Genomic DNA, 8,929 nt, shown 5'->3' with positions numbered 1-8,929 from the left:
ATATATATATATATATATCCAAATCACAAAAGTATTTTCTCAGTGTCCAGTAAAAATATAATAAAAGAAAAAAACAACACTAACTGCAAAACACGCGGTATCTGGACAATGTGTAGTAAAAAAGGTAATCAATAAAGAGATATTGAAGTTTTCTTAATATATTCTCAAGTTTAACAGTAACAGGGTGATTTCAAAGTCATTTTATATGTGAAGAATTACAGACCTCTAAATGATCAGACTGCAGTTCATATATTTTGTGGACAAATGTTTCAAACTTAGAAAGAATGTATTTACTTACTGTACTGGCATCAAACATATTTTACAAAGATCAAACATATATGCAAATGTTGAGAAGAATTGCAATACAATGTAAAAACCAAGTAATTTATGGATAACTATAGATTGATATTCAATAATGTACAAATTATGTGTCCTTTACAATTGCTCCCTGTTGTACTGTCAAATCACAGGTCTCTAGTACTGAAGACATTTGAACTTTTAAGTTTTTATTTTAATACTAATGGAATCTTCAAGAGAAATTCCCCCATTACAGAACATAGACTTCCAAAGAATCCCTTTATAACTGCATGCTGTAATTGTGTTTTTGGAAAGCGTGTAATCCTGGAGTGTGCCATTTAAGGTAACAACAATTTCAATTCACTAGTGTTGTCTTGCATCCATTTTACCAATGGCAGCTGTCTTTTTCAGCAGGATATTCTAAAATGTGTTGATGAAAATGAATAATGGATATCAAATCAAGCAATATTTCATTACAATATATTTGACCTCCAATAAAGAAAACATGGATTTAAAAATAAAATTAAAATATAAAATATTTTGAATTCATGTGTGTTTTACCTTAAATAATTTATTTTCAAAAGTATACATGTATTTTGCAAGTAAAGGATGAGATATATAAGAAGATCACACGATATGAATGGTTAATATTTGTAAGGTTACTTTGGTATATCACATACGAGTAATGGAAAATATAGTGATTGAATTGTAAATGAAAGTTTAATTTTTTTCTCTCCAAAATTCTTCAGTTTTTATATTGCATTTAGAACAAGAATATTTACTGTATTATTAAAGATATGACAACAAGATATCTGTGAGTCAATGCTCACTAGTGATACCCCTGCACTGACATTACATGTAACGGGAAGATGACATCAAATATTTTGAAAAATGAATCCTACCGTTAAGCATGCCTTAACAAAGACTGAGTTAAAATTTCAAGCATCTGCGATTGTTGCTGAGATATCTTTGTGTTATATACAAACAGACACACAAGGGTAAAACAATATACCCCCTCTCCTTCCGAGCATAGGTATAATTAGTTCATACTTAAACAAGAAAACACAGGGAATATCGTAATTCAATTTAGTTGTATTAAACTAACATTGAAAATGGTGTTAAGGCCATCAAGATGAGGATTCAAGTCTTTTTCTTTGTTTTGCTTGAATTTTGCTGTGCATCCAAAATTAGCAACTATCCCCTTCACCAGAGATGAAGAATGATGCTGGACTCTCATTGTCTCCTCTTGTCAGTTAATGTTAATCAGTCTCTTGACATTCATCTCTTAAAGAACATATACATATAGAACAAATAGATATGTATTAGGTTATTATCTATAATCATTGTCAGGTATATAATTATATGTATTTATGAGCGTAAAAAAAAGCAAAATGCAGATTGTGTGTAGAAAATTTTGAGCGTATGAAATGTTGTAAACTTGTAAAACCAAATATGCAGTCATGTGTTGTGTTATTTTATGAATATATGTATTTCTGATCCTGTAGGCTAGCTATAGAACTCGGACATGAACTCTCTAGAGTTGACTCCACAGATCTTCTATCTATTTTTACCCCACATATGCACATTTGTAGCTGTAAAATAATGTTTGTTATTTACATGTAACATGCCACTATAATACGAATTTTTATCTGTCTCCGTTTTCTACAAATGCACAGCTGATATTTTGCAAATCGACAAATTTGACATGACCATACATGTGTATATTGAAACAGTGTTGTCACCGATAGAAAAGGCAAAATGCAGGAAAAGACATGCCGTGGTCGCCGGAATGAGGACGGAATTAACCAAGCAAATATTTGATATCATAGTATTATCTCTAAATAGCAACATTTTTTTAGGAAGTATAATTTTTCGGAAAAATAAGTCATGAGCTCGGTGTACATTATAAAATAGAATGTATACAAAGGATGCGAATATAGAATTCGATCGGCATCAGATAATTCTTCTATGTGAAAACTTTTACATATCATGACTTTGTGTGTGTGTGTGTGTATATATATATATATATATATATATATATATATATATATATATATATATATATATATATATATATATATATATATATATATATATATATATATATATATATATATGGGGCCAAACAAATTTGTATAGGTTGATTGGCGTACTAAAACTTCTCATCACGACAGCCAACATTCAGTCCCCTTCTAAAGAGTTATAGTTTTACTTAATACGATCAAACTATTGTTAAAAAATTAAAATTTCAGACCAACAGTTTTACTGAAACAAGATATTTGAATAAAAAGAAATCTCCTTTTGTTTCAGAAATAAGTCATGAATTAATGAACTTATCTCAATCTAAGGACACACAGCTTTCATTTTAATTTATTTTGTATTATATGATTATGTGATACAGAAATATATATATTTACGTATTACAAAATCTGTAAATAATACAAAGAGATAAATGTACGGGCTGTAACTTTGCTTTTAGAATGCTTTTCAGATCCTCTCTGTTAGCACTTTGCGCCATTATTTACGGACGATAATTCCGGATTATATAATCAATTTGTTGTAATGCGATTATAATACAAGGAAGCTAAGAAAGTCAGCCAGCAGGATATTACCTTTAAGGTCAAAGTTAATAGATATTAAGCTATTACAATACAATGTGTAATAGTCTATAGAAAAAACACAACATGCAGTTGATTAAATAAGAAATAGTCTGCTCAGTTATTTTATGACTGTAGGCGAGAAGACAAGCGTTAAACGGTGTAGTGTTTTTTTTTTAATCTACAGCAACTGTGCATGCTGTCTTTTTTAATTGTTACTTTGCAAAGTATATCTTCTACAATCTTGCTAAGAGTATGTGAGATATATACATGTATATGCGGACTGTCGACCTTGATTATAAACGATATCCGTGGACAGAATTCCTGTGTAGAAGTCTGCAGTTCGACTTACAAACTGATCAGTTTCATAACCTATTCAAAATTCTCAAGTATGGACTGACTAATTCCTTCCCAGAATTCCAATTTACGCCAGCGCATTTGAAGTTTCATCCTAACTTAATTAGTCAGCCTGCAGGCTCACTAGTAAATAAAAAAAAACAACATTTGAAATTAACCAACTTGCCTTTCTTTATTCAAAACCAGCATTTTAGAACAATTATCATTATACCTCAATATGTTTATGCTATAACACGACATCTGATTGGTTCTAGAATATCACGTGTCAGGGCAATAAAACTTCATATTTCCCAATCATGTCATATTTTTGATCATACCCCCCCCCCCTTGAATATTCATTGCATACTTATGAAAAATCCCAAGGATGAGCATTCGATGTAATTCAATGATTAATTCTATTTAAAAAATTCTTTTTTAATCCTTTTTACATTTAGAAAACTGACATAGAGAGAAACTGGTTAACATTATTTACGATGTTGCTTTTCTAGAATTAAAAAAAACGATTAAAAATTTATTTATTCTAAATCATTATCTGTCGTTCGGTAAAATAAACAGTTTATTGCTTTCTTGTCAAAGAAATATGAAGATTTATACCCCCAGAAAAAATTACATTTCCCCCGGGCGTTGCCCTCGGGAAATATGATTTTTCATGGGGGAATACATTTTCATATTTCCCTCACAATCATGCAATAAATTATATTATACCCTTTCAATCAAGTTTTTCAAATAACAAACAAATTTACTTTCGAATAATCATAATTGGACTCTTTCATACCTTTATTTAGGGTGTTAAAACTCGAAACGGACAGTGGAACGGAACGGAAAATACAGTCAGAATTAATCCTTTCAAAAGGGATATAACGATCTATTCTATATAAGTTGTTCATATAAGGAATCGTTACAAGAATTTTGTTGATTTTATCAATCCCAAAACCCTTTGCTGAAGCGTTGAAAGCTTTTAAATTATAGTACTTACTATTACCAGCATAATGAAATATAAGCAATGGAATAAACAATACATACAAAATTTAATACATATATTGTATTTCGTTTCTTCTGTAGCATTGCTAACTAACAGCGTAGCGCAGTTGGTTTAAATAGTTTGTTTTGCAATTCACGAGTTCAAAACCAGCTTTGGCGTAAAAAAAATAACAAATTTCAAATAGTTTGAAAATTTTATTCACCCATATTTATTAAAATGAAACTTGAAGCTGTCAGACAAATAAAAACGATGGGGTATCATTGAAAAGGCTGACTAAATCCACAAATCATACAACACTCAAATGATTTTATAGATATTGCAGCATCGTCTCTTTTGTTTATCTTAATTCTTATTTCCTCTTAAATATCATTTCATCAAAACCAGCATTATTCGATCGGATCAACAATGTTCTAGGTTTACACCTTTGCAGTATTCTTTTTTTCTTGTCTTTACCATTGGCGATAAATTCTGGATCCGGCAATCGGTTTTAGGAACGCAGTTCGCAGTTTGCTAATCGCAAGTAAACTGTGTTCTATAACGCAGTTCGCAATTCAAAATTTAAAATACATATTTGGGGACTACAATTTTCAAGGTCATTTACTAGTGGTATACCACTACCACTCTGAAAATATGGTGAAATGGTACCGGTCATCTCTACTTTTTGAAATCCGGGCTTATTCGCAATTGAAAAGTGAACTTCGTTCTAGAACACTGATCAACTGACATGCTCCATACATTTTACGTTTTCTTTTAAATTGGAACTATATTTTGGAGCGAATAACTGTTGTTCATTTAACATCCGGTAAACCGTGCATTGTACACGTAACTATAGCATGGCCATTGCTTCCGCAATGAGTCTGGTTAATAAAAGAACTCAGTTTATGTCATTTACATTCGTCCAAAACATGTTTTTTCTCACAACACAAATGTCACGGTACAAAGGAGGCATACATAATGTAGGATTCTACTGGAGGTGACACTGTGGCAATGCACTTTGGAAAATTAACGTACTTTGAAAAAAAATTCAAAGTGCGTCAAATTTGGGACCAAGTTAACCATGGTTGAAATGTTTTTTTTTGGAGGTGCGTTATGAAGGAACATCAACATTTTCAGTATCGAGACACTTAACACACTCTGAAAAACATAAGTATAAATCACAAGTTCTGGAAATGAAATTCTTATTTGTGGATAGTATGATGATTTGTTAACACTAATGAATCTAATTTACCGTCTTTGAGAACGGGGATGAAGATTGGGGTGGGAATTAATTAAAGATACATGTCAATTAAAAGTACATCATTTAGTTGATTATAGGAATAAGGTCCCCTACTCATTTTTCTTTTCACAACATATGATATTCAGCAATTTGGAGAAAACAAAGAAATACGCTTTATTGTAAATTAAGTACAGTGATATTGAGAAAAACAAGCTGGCCAAACAATACTTTATCCAGAAAGAACATAACACACATCATGTTTGTTTACAAGCACATGCAATTGAAGCCAGCTAATATATGTCACACATTGATCTCCATTATTAATATATATAAATCATTTTCGTTTCTGGCATAGCCCAATGTACCAGATAAGAAGTAATTTTGCTGCATACACAAAAAAGGAAAATGCAATTGTTAAGCAATGTAGTTCATGTCATATTTTGTTAATTCAAATATCCCGAATTGTTCTTAATGTGTAAATTGTCAAACCACATGTACGCTTCTGAGAGAAGAAAAAAATCCAATCGAGAAACTGTTTATCAAGTTAGCTGAGAATGCATAAAGTTCGTTTTTTTTTAAAAATAACCCATTGAGCTAAATAAGGTTTAAGCAATCATTTACTGTATACATTATATAAAAGTATCAATTATTTCGACTAAACCCTGAACAATTTTTTTTCTAAGTGCGTTAATATCAATGCACTTTGAAAAAAATCAAAGTGCTTTGACTTGGTCGCAAAATTAAAGCACGTGTGCGTAAAAAGTGCGTAACTTTTCAAAGTGCTTTGTAACATGACACTCTACCAAATTCTGGAGACTGTACTTAGGATCCATTGTCAGAAACGTTAAAGTCAATATGAAAAATAAATATTGTCTAGTCTTACCATCAGATTACAGAGGAAAATGATGTTTAACCTATGATATTTAAATTTTAAAAATAGAAAAGGGTTAAAAGTGGGACAACGAAGTACATGAAGTTACTTGATTATAAGGATTGTTTAGTATCGTTTGTAATTTTAATCTTCGGCGCATTGCTCTGTGTACGGAGCACAGAATTCTTAAAGCCCAGTTTCGAAATAACTGTACATTTGATGCTGAAAATCAGAATCAGATTTTGGGGGGAAATGTCTAAATATAACGAGCCTGAGGTTCATGTGAATATTAATGCGTCTAACGAAGAAAAAGAATCCATTATTTTACATTCGTCGGTTAAGATTAACAAAGCCGTTTTACATGGTTTTTTGATCCAGTTAATGCAACAATTTGCGATATAAGGAACAAAATGAGCGTAAAAAAAAAAGCAAAATGCAGATTGTGTGTAGAAAATTTTGAGCGTATGAAATGTTGTAAACTTGTTAGTCCGAATATGCAGTCATGTGTTGTGTTATTTTATGAATATATGTATTTCTGATCCTGTAGGCTAGCTATAGAACTCGGACATGAACTCTCTAGAGTTGACTCCACAGATCTTCTATCTATTTTTACCCCACATATGCACATTTGTAGCTGTAAAATAATGTTTGTTATTTACATGTAACATGCCACTATAATACGAATTTTTATCTGTCTCCGTTTTCTGAAAATGCACATCTGATATTTTGCAAATCGACGAATTTGACATGACCATACATGTGTATATTGAAACAGTGTTGTCACCGATAGAAAAGGCTAAATACAGGAAAAGACATGCCGTGGTCGCCGGAATGAGGACGGAATTAACCAAGCAAATATTTGATATCATAGTATTATCTCTAAATAGCAACATTTTTTTAGGAAGTATAATTTTTCGGAAAAATAAGTCATGAGCTCGGTGTACATTATAAAATAGAATGTATACAAAGGATGCGAATAAAGAATTCGATCGGCATCAGATAATTCTTCTATGTGAAAACATTTACATATCATGACTTTGTGTGTGTGTATATATATATATATATATATATATATATATATATATATATATATATATATATATATATATATATATATATATATATATAAATATAAATATATATATATATATATATATATATATATATATATATATATATATATATATATATGGGGCCAAACAAATTTGTATAGGTTGATTGGCATACTAAAACTTCTCATCGCGACAGCCAACATTCAGTCCCCTTCTAAAGAGTTATAGTTTTACTTAATACGATCAAACTATTGTTAAAAAATTAAAATTTCAGACCAACAGTTTTATTGAAACAAGATATTTGAATAAAAAGAAATCTCCTTTTGTTTCAGAAATTAGTCATGAATTAATGAACTTATCTCAATCTAAGGACACAAAGCTTTCATTTTAATTTATTTTGTATTATATGATTATGTGATACAGAAATATATATATTTACGTACGACAAAATCTGTAAATAATACAAAGAGATAAATGTACGGGCTGTAACTCTGATTTTAGAATGCTTTTCAGATCCTCTCTGTTAGCACTTTGCGCCATTATTTACGGACGATAACTCCGGATTATATAATCAATTTGTTGTAATGCGTTTATAATACAAGGAAGCTAAGAAAGTCAGCCAGCAGGATATTACCTTTAAGGTCAAAGTTAATAGATATTAAGCTATTACAATACAATGTGTAATAGTCTATAGAAAAAACACAACATGCAGTTGATTAAATAAGAAATAGTCTGCTCAGTTATTTCATGACTGTAGGCGAGAAGACAAGCGTTAAACGGTGTAGTGTTTTTTTAATCAACAGCAACTGTGCATGCTGTCTTATTTAATTGTTACTTTGCAAATTATATCTTCTCCAAGCTTGCTAAGAGTATGTGAGATATATACATGTATATGCGGACTGTCGACCTTGATTATAAACGATATCCGTGGACAGAATTCCTGTGTAGAAGTCTGCAGTTCGACTTACAAACTGATCAGTTTCATAACCTATTCAAAATTCTCAAGTATGGACTGTTTAATTCCTTTCCAGAATTCCAATTTACGCAAGCGCATTTGAAGTTTCATCCTAACTTAATTAGTCAGCCTGCGGGCCTTTCTTTATTCAAAACCAGCATTTTAGAACAATTATCATTATACCTCAATATGATTATGCTATAACACGACATCTGATTGGTTCTAGAATATCACGTGTCAGGGCAATAAAACATCATATTTCCCAATCATGTCATATTTTTTATCATACCTCCCCCCCCCCTTGAATATTCATTGCATACTTATGAAAAATCCCAAGGATGAGCATTCGATGTAATTCAATGATTAATTCTATTTAAAAAATTCTTTTTTAATCCTTTTTACATTTAGAAAACTGACATAGAGAGAAACCGGTTAACATTAATTACGATGTTGCTTTTGTAGAATAAAAAAAAAGATTAAAAATTTATTTATTCTAAATCATTATCTGTCGTTCGGTAAAATAAACAGTTTATTGCTTTCTTGTCAAGGAAATATGAAGATTTATACCCCAGAAAAAATTACATTTCCCCCGGGCGTTGCCC

This window comes from Magallana gigas, chromosome 9, assembly GCF_963853765.1.
Source record: "Magallana gigas chromosome 9, xbMagGiga1.1, whole genome shotgun sequence".
Taxonomy (NCBI): Eukaryota; Metazoa; Mollusca; class Bivalvia; order Ostreida; family Ostreidae; genus Magallana; species Magallana gigas.
This window is presented reverse-complemented; position numbering follows the sequence as displayed.